Raw genomic sequence first — 13,925 nt, 5'->3', positions numbered from 1 at the left:
GTCCATCAGGATTTTCTTGTGTCCATCATATGAGGATCCATCAGTATACTTGTGTCCATTATATGAGGGTCAGTCACAATCTACTTAAAGGGAACCTGTCACCAGGGACCTCATTTTCTCTAAAGACAGATTGTAAAAGTCTATGACACTTGCAGTGCACAGATGCCTCTCTGCCTTTTCTATGAATTTGCATTACAATATTGTGTGTTATAACTTGCTCTTGCATCCTGACAAAATCCTGGGGTAGTCACAGGGGCTGGACTTTGGTTTGGATGCATTTCAAAAAAACAACATGTGACTTGTCTGAGCTGCAGGCTGTCTCCATGTTTGTGCTCCTGTACAGCTCTGTCCCTCCCCCACTGTTGTCAGTCTGACCAGGCTGTGACCTCTGAGAAAGAGCAGGAGGAGGAGCTGTAAAGGAGCACAAATGTGGGGGCCAAGCTCTGAGGAGTGAGTAACACAGACAAGTGTTGTTTTTTGAAATGCACCCAAACCAAAGTCCAGCCCCTGTGACTACCCCAGGATTTTGTCAGGGTGCTAGGTAAATTATAACACACAATTACACTCACCGGCCACTTTATTAGGTACACCAGGCTAGTAACGGGTTGGACCCCGTTTTGCCTTCAGAACTGCCTCAATTCTTCGTGGCATAGATACAACAAGGTGCTGGAAGCATTCCTCAGAGATTTTGGTCCATATTGACATGATGGCATCACACAGTTGCCGCAGATTTGTCGGCTGCACATCCATGATGCGAATCTCCCGCTCCACCACATCCCAAAGATGCTCTATTGGATTGAGATCTGGTGACTGTGGAGGCCATTTGAGTACAGTGAACTCATTGTCATGTTCAAGAAACCAGTCTGAGATGATTCCAGCTTTATGACATGGCGCATTATCCTGCTGAAAGTAGCCATCAGATGTTGGGTACATTGTGGTCATAAAGGGATGGACATGGTCAGCAACAATACTCAGGTAGGCTGTGGTGTTGCAACGATGCTCAATTGGTACCAAGGGACCCAAAGAGTGCCAAGAAAATATTCCCCACACCATGACACCACCTCCACCAGCCTGAACTGTTGATACAAGGCAGGATGGATCCATGCTTTCATGTTGTTAACGCCAAATTCTGACCCTACCATCCGAATGTCGCAGCAGAAATCGAGACCCATCAGACCAGGCAACGTTTTTCCAATCTTCTACTGTCCAATTTCGATGAGCTTGTGCAAATTGTAGCCTCAGTTTCCTGTTCTTAGCTGAAAGGAGTGGCACCCGGTGTGGTCTTCTGCTGCTGTAGCCCATCTGCCTCAAAGTTCGACGTACTGTGCGTTCAGAGATGCTCTTCTGCCTACCTTGGTTGTAACGGGTGGTGATTTGAGTCACTGTTGCCTTTCTATCAGCTCGAACCAGTCTGCCCATTCTTCTCTGAACTGTGGCATCAACAAGGCATTTCCGCCCACAGAACTGCCGCTCACTGGATGTTTTTTCTTTTTCGGACCATTCTCTGTAAACCCTAGAGATGGTTGTGCGTGAAAATCCCCGTAGATCAGCAGTTTCTGAAATACTCAGACCAGCCCTTCTGGCACCAACAACCATGCCACGTTCAAAGGCCTCAAATCACCTTTCTTCCCCATACTGATGCTCGGTTTGAACTGCAGGAGATTGTCTTGACCATGTCTACATGCCTAAATGCACTGAGTTGCCGCCATGTGATTGGCTGATTAGAAATTAAGTGTTAACGAGCAGTTGGACAGGTGTACCTAATAAAGTGGCCGGTGAGTGTATTTTGTAATGCAAATGCATAGAAAAGGCAGAGAGGCAGATTTGCACTGCTGGTGTAATAAGCTTCTGCAACCTGTCTTTAGTGAAAAATGAGGTCCCTGGTGACAGGTTCCCTTAAAGTCTGTGATACGAAGAACCATAAGGATCTACTTGTCTGAATTACATGAGGTCCATCAGGGTCTTCATTTGTCTATTATATGAGGGTCCATCAGAATATACTTTTGGGATTCATATTTGGGTCAGTCCCAATCTACTTGTGTCCCTCATATCAGGGTCCATCAGTATCTCCTTTTAGGAATCATATGAGGCTCAGTCCCAGTCTTCTTTTGTCCGTCATATGATGGTCCATCAGGATCTACTTTTGGGAAGCATATTGGGGTCAGTACCAATCTACTTGTGTCCATTATATGAGGGTCCAACAGGATCTCCCTTTGTCTATTGTATGAGGGTCCATCAGGATCTCCCTTCATCAATTATTTGAGGGTCCATCAGGATTCACTCGTCTTAATCCTATGATGTAGTGATCTGAGGCTTCCCTATGTAAAATCCATGGTTTGTTGTGGGGTTTCCCGTCAAAAGGGTTCTAGTTTATTATCTGTAATCGATTTCCATCAAATATGACGAAATCTCTAATGGTGGCGTCAACGTGGCCTTTGTAATAGGCAAGTGTTTTTGGTTTATTTTTTAACCGTTGAATATGTTTGTATGTTGAATTATATTTTTTTATATTAATGTGTTTTATTCCTGGGTACTTGGGCTCCCATAGAAATATGCTCTGCAATAGTTTCCCAGGACATTGAGTGTTCTGTGGGTTTCTTTGCCTTTTGACTGTGGATGTTTTCCACCATTTGCATTGTTATATCTACAGTGAATGGCGGTGAGTTTCTGTATACATATAATTGTTATTTGAGTTTTTTTTTAACTTTTTTTTTTATTATAAGTAGAATTCTAAGTCATTGACCTTGAGTCCCTTTGTTATCTGTGTACTAGTTGTTTTTCTCTGGCCTTGTCTCACTAGACATGTCTAGCTGTGTCAATAATATAGTCAAATTATTGCTAGTTCCTATTGTTGACCTTGATACTATCACGTTATTTGTATACTGTATTTGCACTTCCTAAGTTGTATCGGATTATAATAATTACCGCATATACTCGTGTATAAGCCGGGTTTTTTTTTGTGCTGAAAAACCCCACCGTGGCTTATACACGACTTTTATAAAAAGAATAATCTTACATACTCACCTACCATGTTCCCTGCATCTCCTCTTCCTTTCTTTCTGCACAAGTAACAGAGCATGGACGCGCTCTGCCTGCTGGGGCACACTGTGATGCGGATGTGTCGCTGCTGCCGTTATAGTGTGCAGGGGCGGGCAGAGTGCTTGGACGCTTCTCTGCCCACTCTGTTACTAGTGAATAGAAGAAGGAAGGTGAGTATGTAAGTTTTACACACTAAGGGGCTGCAGGGTATTCATGAATGGGGGGGCTGCAGGGCATTTCATGAATGGGGGGGGCTGCAGAGCATTTCATGAATTGGGGGGCTGCAGGGCATTTTATGAATGGGAGGCTGCATGGCATTTCATGAATAGGGGGGCTGCATTGCATTTCATGAATTGGGGGTCTGCATGGCATTTCATGAATGTAGGGGCTTCAGGGCATTTCATAAATGGGGGGCTGCAAGGCATTTCATGAATAGGGGGGCTGCATGGCATTTCATGAATAGGGGGCTGCAGGGCTTTTCATGAATATGGGGCTGCAGGGCATTTCATGAATGTGGGGGCTTCAGGGCATTTCATGAATGTGGGGGCTTCAGGGCATTTCATGAATTGGGGGGCTGCAGGACATTTCATGAATAGGGGGGCTGCAGGGCTTTTCATGAATATGGGGCTGCAGGGCATTTCATGAATGTGGGGGCTTCAGGGCATTTCATGAATTGGGGGGCTGCAGGGCTTTTCATGAATAGGGGGGCTGCAGGGCTTTTCATGAATGTGGGGGCTTCAGGGCATTTCATGAATTGGGGGGCTTCAGGGCATTTCATGAATTGGGGGGCTTCAGGGCATTTCATGAATTGGGGGGCTGCAGGGCATTTCATGAATTGGGGGGCTTCAGGGCATTTCATGAATGGGGGGGCTGCAGGGCATTTCATGAATGGGGGGCTGCAGGGCATTTCATGAATGGGGGGCTGCAGGGCATTTCATGAATGGGGGGCTGCAGGGCATTTCATGAATTGGGGGGCTGCTGCAGGTTATTTCATTACAGGGTTGGTGCATGGAGCATTTTTTTTTTAATTGGAGGAGGGCTGCATGGGGCATTTTAGAGGGGAAGGGCTGAATGGGGCATTACATTACTTGGGGAGGCAGTGACCAATGCATTTCCCACCCTAGGCTTATACTCGAGTACAGGTGGTCCCCTACTTAAGGACACCCGACTTACAGACAACCCATAGTTACAGACAGACCCCTCTGACCTCTGGTGAAGCTTTCTGAATGCTTTACTATAGTCCCAGGCTGCAATGATCAGCTGTAAGGTGTCTGTAATGAAGCTTTATTGATAATCCTTGGTCCCATTACAGCAAAAAATGTTTAAACTCCAATTGTCACTGGGGCCAAATTTTTTTTTGTCTGGATCTACAATTATAAAATATACAGTTTCGACTTACATACAAATTCAACTTAAGAACAAACCTCCAGGCCCTATCTTGTATGTAACCCGGGGAATGCCTGTATATATAAATTATCTGATTATTATAAGAAGCACTTCAGTTTTTCATTCTGCTGGTCTAGCAAGAGCACATGAAAATTTACAGCCACCAATAGTGACTGCAGCATACGGGAGGCTCCACCTCTCAGCCCATCACACTAGGTTGTGAATATGGCTTTGGTCTTAATGATGACATTCTCTCCCAGCCCTGATTATTTAGTTCACTTTAGGGACCTAATAAGATTCCAGTTTTGCTGTCTTATGTAGAAAATATAAATACAGACAGGCCTCGACCTAAGGACACCCGACTTACAGACTATCCCTAGTTACAGACGGACCCCTCTGTCCACTGTGATCTCTCTGGATGTTACTATAGTCCCAGACTGCAATGATCAGCTGTAAGGTGTCTGTAATGAAGCTTTATTCATAATCCTTGGCCCCATTACAGCAAAATAAATCCAAATGTCACTGGGACAAAAAAAAAATCTGAACAATCATTAACTATACAGTTCTAACTTACATACAAATACAAACGAATGGAACCTTTACTGTACGTACTGTCTGTAAAAAGACAGAAGGGCTGATAAATGTCCCCCTGTGGGAAAAACTGGTGTAGAAGCCCTGGCGAACCACCAGCAATTATAATTATTATCACCGCGCGGGCCCCCGTGGCGGGCCACGAGTGCGCAAGTGGATTCATCGGGGGAAAGTCCGTTTGACGAATAGAGGTGCAGAATCTTTTCTCAAAATCCTTAAATAAAAACCCAAATCCAATTTCCTAAGTAAATTTTATCCTTTTACAAAATCCTCCGTGTGAACCGGACCTTACATATTTGTAGGGTTATGAAATGAATGTCTTTGAATTAAAAAATAAACTAAAACTTTTGGCTGATTTGACACTAAGAAACTTTAGAAAAGTATCTGGAAACCAAAGTGTTCTGAACCAAGAAGACGAACATTCAACCTGTGGAGCGCTAAATCACAAAACAGAAAGGTAAGCATCCGTGTGCACAGCCTCCATATGTTTGTTAGGGGTTTTTTTTTAGCACTGGGCCTTTGAGGGCTATATAATTCTGCAGAGAACATTTAATTTGTAGTAAAATAGTAGAGCTGGATTTGACTTTCATCCGTGCAGGCGTTCCCTCTCATGGATTCTGCGGTTATCAGCAAATCTGTTGTATTATAAGTAACTTGGCCTTTTCTGTAATCTACTATCTTGTTCTAACAGGCTAAAATTTGGGATTTATTTTTTTTCATAAATAAAACTTTTTGCACTCGGTTGACTTGAGATAATTGATGTAATTTATGAATGTAGAAGTAGAGAATATTGAGAAATTAAAGGAACAGTAAAAATAGAACATGCCCCTCCTACAACCCCAAGAAGAAGACGAGTCCCTTATTCTCTTGAATTGTTTGTATTTTGTCTCGTATTCAAAATGTTAAAATTTTTTGTAGGTGAACTATAATTTCTGCCAACACTCCCCATCTTATATTCACAGTTTCCGAGCGCATGGGGCCGTGCCTTTCCAAGCGCATGGGGCCGTGCCTTTCCAAGCGCATGGGGCCGTGCCTTTCCAAGCGCATGGGGCCGTGCCTTTCCAAGCGCATGGGGCCGTGCCTTTCCAAGCGCATGGGGCCGTGCCTTTCCAAGCGCATGGGGCCGTACCTTTCCAAGCACATGCAATTTCACTGCAAATGTATTAGGCCCGAGGCACGCACGTGTGACCGTGCCTTAAAGAGGGTTTCCTATGAAACAGGATCAGATTCCGGCAATTTAAAGGGTATATAGTAGGTACGGAAAATTTTCATTTATTGTTTCATTGCAGCCAATTGGTAAGATTAAAAAAAAAATCCTTTTTTTTGCTCGTTACTGTACTTCTATAGCCCAGAAGAGAAACAGAAATGTAGATATTTTTGCTAATTTATTAATCAATAAAAAATAAAATATCACTTGGTCATAAGTATTCAGACTATTTGCTGTGACACATACTGGTATTTAACGCACATGCTGTCCATTTTTTTCTGATCCTCCTTTAGATGATTCTACTCCTTCATTGGAGTCCATCTGTTTTTAATTAAACTGGTTGGACTTGATTAGGAAAGGCACACACCTGTCTGTCTAAGACCTCACTGCTCACAGTGCATGTCAGAGCACATGAGAATCATGAGGTTTAAGGAACTGCCCAAGGAGCTCAGAGACAAAATTGTGGCAAGGCACATATCTGGCTAAGGTCACAAAAGAAATTCTACAGCACTCAAGGTTCCTAAGAGCACAGTGGCCTCCATAATCCTTAAATGGAAGAAGTGTGGGATGACCATAACTCTTCCTCGACCTGGCCCTCCAACCAAAGTAAGCAATTGTGGGGGAAGAACCTTGGTGAGAGCGGTAAAGAAGAACCCCAAGATCACTGTAGATGAGCTCCGAGATGCAGTAGGGAGATGGAAGTCACTATCACCGCCGCCTCCACCAGTTGGGGCTTTATGGAAGAGTGTGCAGACAAAAGCCTCTCCTCAGTGCAAGCTGTATATAAGAAAAGACATGAAGGAATCCCAGACTATGAGAAATAAGATTCTCTGGTTTGAAGAGACAAAGATTGAACTTTTTGGTGTTAATTCTAAGCGGTATATGTAGAGAAAACCAGACGCTGCTCATCACCTCCCAAATACAATCCTAGCAGTGAGATGTGGTTGCAGCATCATGTTATGGGGGCAGATACAGGACCACTGGTTGTAATTGAAGGAAAGATGAATGCGGCCAAGTACAGAGATATCCTGGATGAATACCTCTTCTAGAGTGCTCTAGACCTCACACTTGGCCCAAGATTCATCTTCCAACAACTCTGTGCCCATTCCCGTCATCCAGACAGAGCCCTGAGCTCAACCCAATTGTGCATCTCTAGAGAGACTTGAAAATGGTTTGCACCAATTTGGTTTACTACTCTTCTGAATGCCTTAATACTTTAAAGCTGGGAGCATGAGGTATGAATTCGTGCCTGTCGCGTGACGTCATCTCCTGCTCCAAGCTCGGGAGGGAGACGAGCAGGGACTTGCATAATTAGCAGCCTGGAGCTCTGGACATCTTGTTCCCGCACTCCATGCTGCTAATTAAAAGTTTCTTTTCTAGGTTGTCCCGCGTGTCAAGTTGTAGAGTGCCGGAATCAAGATGAAGTGTAGCAGGGGTGAGTATTAATAGGCTGCTAGCTTTATACTAGGGGCATGGTCTGGCTAGCTATATACTAGGGGGCATGGGCTGGCTAGCTATATACTAGGGGGCATGGGCTGCTAGCTATATACTAGGGGGGATTATCTAGCTAGCTTTATACTAGGGGCATGGTCTGGCTAGCTATATACTAGAGGGCATGGTCTGGCTAGCTATATACTAGGGGGCATGGTCTGGCAGCTATATACTAGGGGGCATGGTCTGGCAGCTATATACTAGGGGGCATGGTTTGGCTAGCTATATACTAGGGGCATGGTCTGGCTAGCTATATAGTAGGGGGCATGGGCTGGCTAGCTATATACTAGGGGGCATGGGCTGGCTAGCTATATACTAGGGGGCATGGGCTGGCTAGCTTTATACTAGGGGGAATGGGCTGGCTAGCTTTATACTAGGGGGCATGGGCTGGCTAGCTTTATACTAGGGAGCATGGGCTGGCTAGCTTTATACTAGGGGGCATGGGCTGGCTAGCTATATACTAGGGGGCATGGGCTGGCTAGCTATATACTAGGGGGCATGGGCTGGCTAGCTATATACTCGGCGGGGGGGGCATGGGCTGGCTAGCTATATACTCGGCGGGGGGGGCATGGGCTGGCTAGCTATATACTCGGCGGGGGGGCATGGGCTGGCTAGCTATATACTCGGCGGGGGGGGCATGGGCTGGCTAGCTATATACTCGGCGGGGGGGCATGGTCTGGCTAGCTATATACTAGGGGGCATGGTCTGGCAGCTATATACTAGGGGGCATGGTCTGGCAGCTATATACTAGGGGGCATGGTTTGGCTAGCTATATACTAGGGGCATGGTCTGGCTAGCTATATAGTAGGGGGCATGGGCTGGCTAGCTATATACTAGGGGGCATGGGCTGGCTAGCTATATACTAGGGGGCATGGGCTGGCTAGCTATATACTAGGGGGCATGGGCTGGCTAGCTTTATACTAGGGGGAATGGGCTGGCTAGCTTTATACTAGGGGGCATGGGCTGGCTAGCTTTATACTAGGGGGCATGGGCTGGCTAGCTATATACTAGGGGGCATGGGCTGGCTAGCTTTATACTAGGGGGAATGGGCTGGCTAGCTTTATACTAGGGGGCATGGGCTGGCTAGCTTTATACTAGGGGGAATGGGCTGGCTAGCTATATACTAGGGGGCATGGGCTGGCTAGCTATATACTAGGGGGCATGGGCTGGCTAGCTATATACTAGGGGGCATGGGCTGGCTAGCTTTATACTAGGGGGAATGGGCTGGCTAGCTTTATACTAGGGGGCATGGGCTGGCTAGCTTTATACTAGGGGGCATGGGCTGGCTAGCTTTATACTAGGGGGCATGGGCTGGCTAGCTATATACTAGGGGGCATGGGCTGGCTAGCTATATACTAGGGGGCATGGGCTGGCTAGCTATATACTCGGCGGGGGGGGCATGGGCTGGCTAGCTATATACTCGGCGGGGGGGGCATGGGCTGGCTAGCTATATACTCGGCGGGGGGGGCATGGGCTGGCTAGCTATATACTCGGCGGGGGGGCATGGGCTGGCTAGCTATATACTCGGCGGGGGGGCATGGGCTGGCTAGCTATATACTCGGCGGGGGGGCATGGGCTGGCTAGCTATATACTCAGGGGGGGCATGGGCTGGCTAGCTATATACTCGGCGGGGGGGCATGGGCTGGCTAGCTATATACTCGGCGGGGGGGCATGGGCTGGCTAGCTATATACTCGGCGGGGGGGCATGGGCTGGCTAGCTATATACTCAGGGGGGGCATGGGCTGGCTAGCTATATACTCGGGGGGGGGCATGGGCTGGCTAGCTATATACTCGGGGGGGGGGGGCATGGGCTGGCTAGCTATATACTCGGGGTATGGGTTGTAGTAAGGCAATGCAGGTAAGCTTAGGGTGACATACATAAATTATTGTAGGGTATTTGCTGTGTGTATGGGGACGAGTTCCTCTTTATAATACTATAGGGACTTTCTGTTTTTTCGGTTTTGGGATTCTTTATGACTTGTGGCTTGTATAGACTGCAGCATTATTATTCCCTGCTCATGCCTGGAAGATGTCTAACCCACTCGCTGCAGCTGTGTGTGCACCAGCATGTGGCATCGGCCTCTGCGAGTTAATATTCTGCCAGCGTTTGCTCTTAGCGTGTCATGTTTTTGACGTGCAGTCTTAGGCTGTGCAGTAGGATTGCAGGCTGCTCCCCAATGCTTCAAGTCTGATACCACTTACGTGTCTCAGTAGGGTTCAGACAGCTTTTGTTTTTCTGATCAGAGGCTGATGTACAAGGAGTGGGAGGGTGAAAAAGTGTGAGGCTTTGACAAGCCGTGTTGTGAGACAGCCTGTGCTACCTCCTTTTCCCCATTTTATATATTTTTTAGCTGTAAATCTCTAAGGCCTGCCAGTTGAAAACCCACAGAATCCATTCCTTAAAGGATTAAAATCTTCCTGATCCCTGAATATTATGTATTTTATGTGTGGCCTTGGCTACAAAATTATAATATTTTATATTTAAGACAACCCTGTTCACATAAAGAGTAGGGATCAGGGATTCAATGTTCTAATCCAGTAATCTAGTCCATTGCATCCAAAAATGGTATTTTAGATTTTAGGACCGTTTCCCCATCGCTCACTGTGTTGGCCATATTTAAAGGGCTAAATCTAAATGAGCTTATCTAAACCTTGTAAGGCAGACTCCTTAACATCCAGGATGACTTATAGGAAGCCTAATGGCATGATGCGAGAAAAAGCCAACGCAGTATATCCATTCCCAAAGGAACAGATCCCCTATTGTAGGCAGCGCTGTTTTATTGTCTTTGCATCTCGTCAGTAGAGTGTAGGGAACTGGTTTAGATGAGTGAGGGGAGGATCAATGGCTGGAAGTCTCCACACACCCACAGGCTTTAATTAGAAAAGTTTCCGTAAGTTGCATTAATTTCCAATCACAGTGAAAAGTTTTTAACTCAGCTAAACCAGTTCCCTACACTATACTGACGAGATGGAAGGACATTGAAGCGGCACTGCCTAGAGTTGGGAATCTGTTCCTTTTGGAATAGATTAACAGGTTTGGCTTTAATCCCACATCATGCTATTAGGCTTCCTGAAAGTCATGCCTGATGTAAAGGGGGCTGCCTTACAAAGTACCTAAAAGAGGCATTGTCCATTCGCGATCCAGCGGCGCGTTCTCTGCGGTGGATTCGGGTCCGGCCGGGATTCATTAAGGCAGTTCCTCCGACATCCACCAGGTGGCGCTGCTGCGCTGAAGAGCATCGGAACGCCCTAAAGTTCACCGGCCTATTCCTAGTGAATAGGCTGCCTCATTCCAGTGACTGGCTGTCGCTGGCTGCCTCATTCCAGTGACTGGCTGTCGCTGGCTGCCTCGTTCCAGTAACTGGCTGTCGCTGGCTGCCTCGTTCCAGTAACTGGCTATCGCTGGCTGCCTCGTTCCAGTGACTGGCTGTCGCTGGCTGCCTCGTTCCAGTGACTGGCTGTCGCTGGCTGCCTCGTTCCAGTGACTGGCTGTCGCTGGCAGCCTCGTTCCAGTGACTGGCTGTCGCTGGCAGCCTCGTTCCAGTGACTGGCTGTCGCTGGCAGCCTCGTTCCAGTGACTGGCTGTCGCTGGCAGCCTCGTTCCAGTGACTGGCTGTCGCTGGCAGCCTCGTTCCAGTGACTGGCTGTCGCTGGCTGCCTCGTTCCAGTGACTATCTCTGTTCCCGACTGTCACTTTGTCTATGGGAGATTTATAAAAAATGTCTGAGAGCAGAACTGCTTTAGTTGCCCATGGCAACCATTCAGAGCTCAAGTTTCATTTTTGCAAAGCTGTTTATAAAATTACAGCTGATCTGTGATTGGTTTCTATGGGCAACTGGAACACCAGACAATGGCTCCTGTATATGGTGGGTAAAAAGTGGATTTTGGATAGTGCGGGGTGAAAATTTCGGCTCAAAACCATCATGGGGCAGATTTACTTACCCGGTCCATTCGCGATCCAGCGGCGCGTTCTCTGCGGTGGATTCGGGTCCGGCCGGGATTCATTAAGGCAGTTCCTCCGACATCCACCAGGTGGCGCTGCTGCGCTGAAGAGCATCGGAACGCCCTCAAGTTCACCGGCCTATTCCTAGTGAATAGGCTGCCTCATTCCAGTAACTGGCTGTCGCTGGCTGCCTCGTTCCAGTGACTGGCTGTCGCTGGCTGCCTCGTTCCAGTGACTGGCTGTCGCTGGCTGCCTCGTTCCAGTGACTGGCTGTCGCTGGCTGCCTCGTTCCAGTGACTGGCTGTCGCTGGCTGCCTCGTTCCAGTGACTGGCTGTCGCTGGCTGCCTCGTTCCAGTGACTGGCTGTCGCTGGCAGCCTCGTTCCAGTGACTGGCTGTCGCTGGCAGCCTCGTTCCAGTGACTGGCTGTCGCTGGCTGCCTCGTTCCAGTGACTATCTCTGTTCCCAACTGTCACTTTGTCTATGGGGAGATTTATAGAAAATGTCTGAGAACAGAACTGCTTTAGTTGCCCATGGCAACCATTCAGAGCTCAAGTTTCATTTTTGCAAAGCTGTTTATAAAATTACAGCTGATCTGTGATTGGTTTCTATGGGCAACTGGAACACCAGACAATGGCTCCTGTATATGGTGGGTAAAAAGTGGATTTTGGATAGTGCGGGGTGAAAATTTCGGCTCAAAACCTGGTCTGTTACGTTCCCTGAGTCACAAGCAACGACTGTGCAAAATTTGGTGATTGTAAATGCAACGGTAGCGGACATACATACATACATACATACATACACACTCACTCAGCTTTATATATAAGATGTTATTAGTAGAAGCAGGACTGTGAAAGATGATTTATATTCCATTACCGTATCTGGGGGAGTCTCCACTGACTGCTCTGTTCTTTGATCTCTGCATTCAAACTGCTCCTCAACCCTTCCCCTCTGCTGTAAATCCTAACCAGAAGCCTGATACTGAACTTACTATGGGAAGTACTGTGCTGTTTTCAGAGAAGAAATCTCAAATGGGATTGCACCTCAGTGCTTCAAGTCCCACTATATTCTTGGAATATAAATAAATTTTTCACAGTCCTGCTTCTAACAACACAAAGTTATGATTACACAGATTGCCTTAGGTGCGTCGCATATAAACCAAATATTTGGCCTTTAGTTGAAGTATCCTGCATCATAAGCAAGTCTTTTTCTTAAAAAAGCATTTCAGTGCGCTATGGGTGTGGCTATTAGGTTTTGGTAAATATGTCTTTTGCTATCTTGAAAGGCAACCCCCTTATGAAGCCCAATGTCATGGTGTGGTTTTAAAGACAAACCAGGATATCTATAGGAACAGAAGGAACAGATTTCCAACTCTAGACAGCACAGTTTTGACTTGGTTGCATCTCATCAGGACAGTGTAGGGAACTGGTTTAGCTGAGAGAGAGGCTCTTGCCTATGCTCAAGTAGTAAGAGTTCTCCTTACGAAGGCTTCTCCAATTAAGGCCACTTTGTAGGGATGTGGAAACTTGGAACCATTGATGCTCCACTAGGGTATTCTGGGAAATATGCAAATCAGATTTCGGAATCTGTTCATTTTGTAATGGATATACTGGTTTGGCTTTAATCCCGCATCATGCCATTAGGCTTTCTTAAAATCATGCTTGATGTTAAGGGAGCTGCCTTGCAAGGTTACTATAGGCAATGTTTTCCTTATCCCATCCTTGAAAATGTATTTACATGTCTCCCCAAAATTCCCTACTGGAGCATCAATTGCTATAAGCCTCCACATGCATACAAGGCCGCTTTAATTGGCAAAGTCTCCGTAAATGTAGCTATTACTCACTTAACATATTTAAGCCTCTTACTCAGCTAAACCAGTTCCCTACACTGTACTGAAGAGATGCAGCCACATCAAAACAGTGCTGTCTACAGTTGAGAATCTGTTCCTTCTAGAATAGATATACTGGTTTGGCTTTAATCCTGCTTCATGTTATTAGGCTTCCCAAAAGCCTCAAGGGGGCTGTCTTACAAGGTAGCTAAGAGGCAATGTTTACTTCTCCCATTCTGGACAATGTATTTGCACATTTCCCAGAATCCCCTTGTGGAGCATCAATGGCTAGAAGTCTCCACACACCTGCAAGGCGGCCTTAATTGGCTTAAGTGGACTCAAAGGCATCTGTAAGGAGAACCCTTATTTTCCAATTGTATTAAGTACTTTACTTAAGTTCAGTACCAAGTTATATAGAATACGGGCCAAATAAAGTTTCCA

At 46.4% G+C, this 13,925-nt stretch overlaps 1 protein-coding gene across 2 annotated transcripts in view; it reads left to right on the top strand.

The window, feature by feature from the left end:
• EIPR1 (EARP complex and GARP complex interacting protein 1) overlaps positions 1 to 13,925 on the top strand; it is a 131,965-nt gene that overhangs the window by 15,644 nt on the left and 102,396 nt on the right. The window lies entirely within an intron of this gene.

The sequence above is a fragment of the Engystomops pustulosus genome, chromosome 3 (genome assembly GCF_040894005.1).
Source record: "Engystomops pustulosus chromosome 3, aEngPut4.maternal, whole genome shotgun sequence".
Taxonomy (NCBI): domain Eukaryota; kingdom Metazoa; phylum Chordata; class Amphibia; order Anura; family Leptodactylidae; genus Engystomops; species Engystomops pustulosus.
The sequence above is the reverse complement of the archived record's forward strand: the minus strand, read 5'-3'. Positions and strand labels throughout refer to the sequence as shown.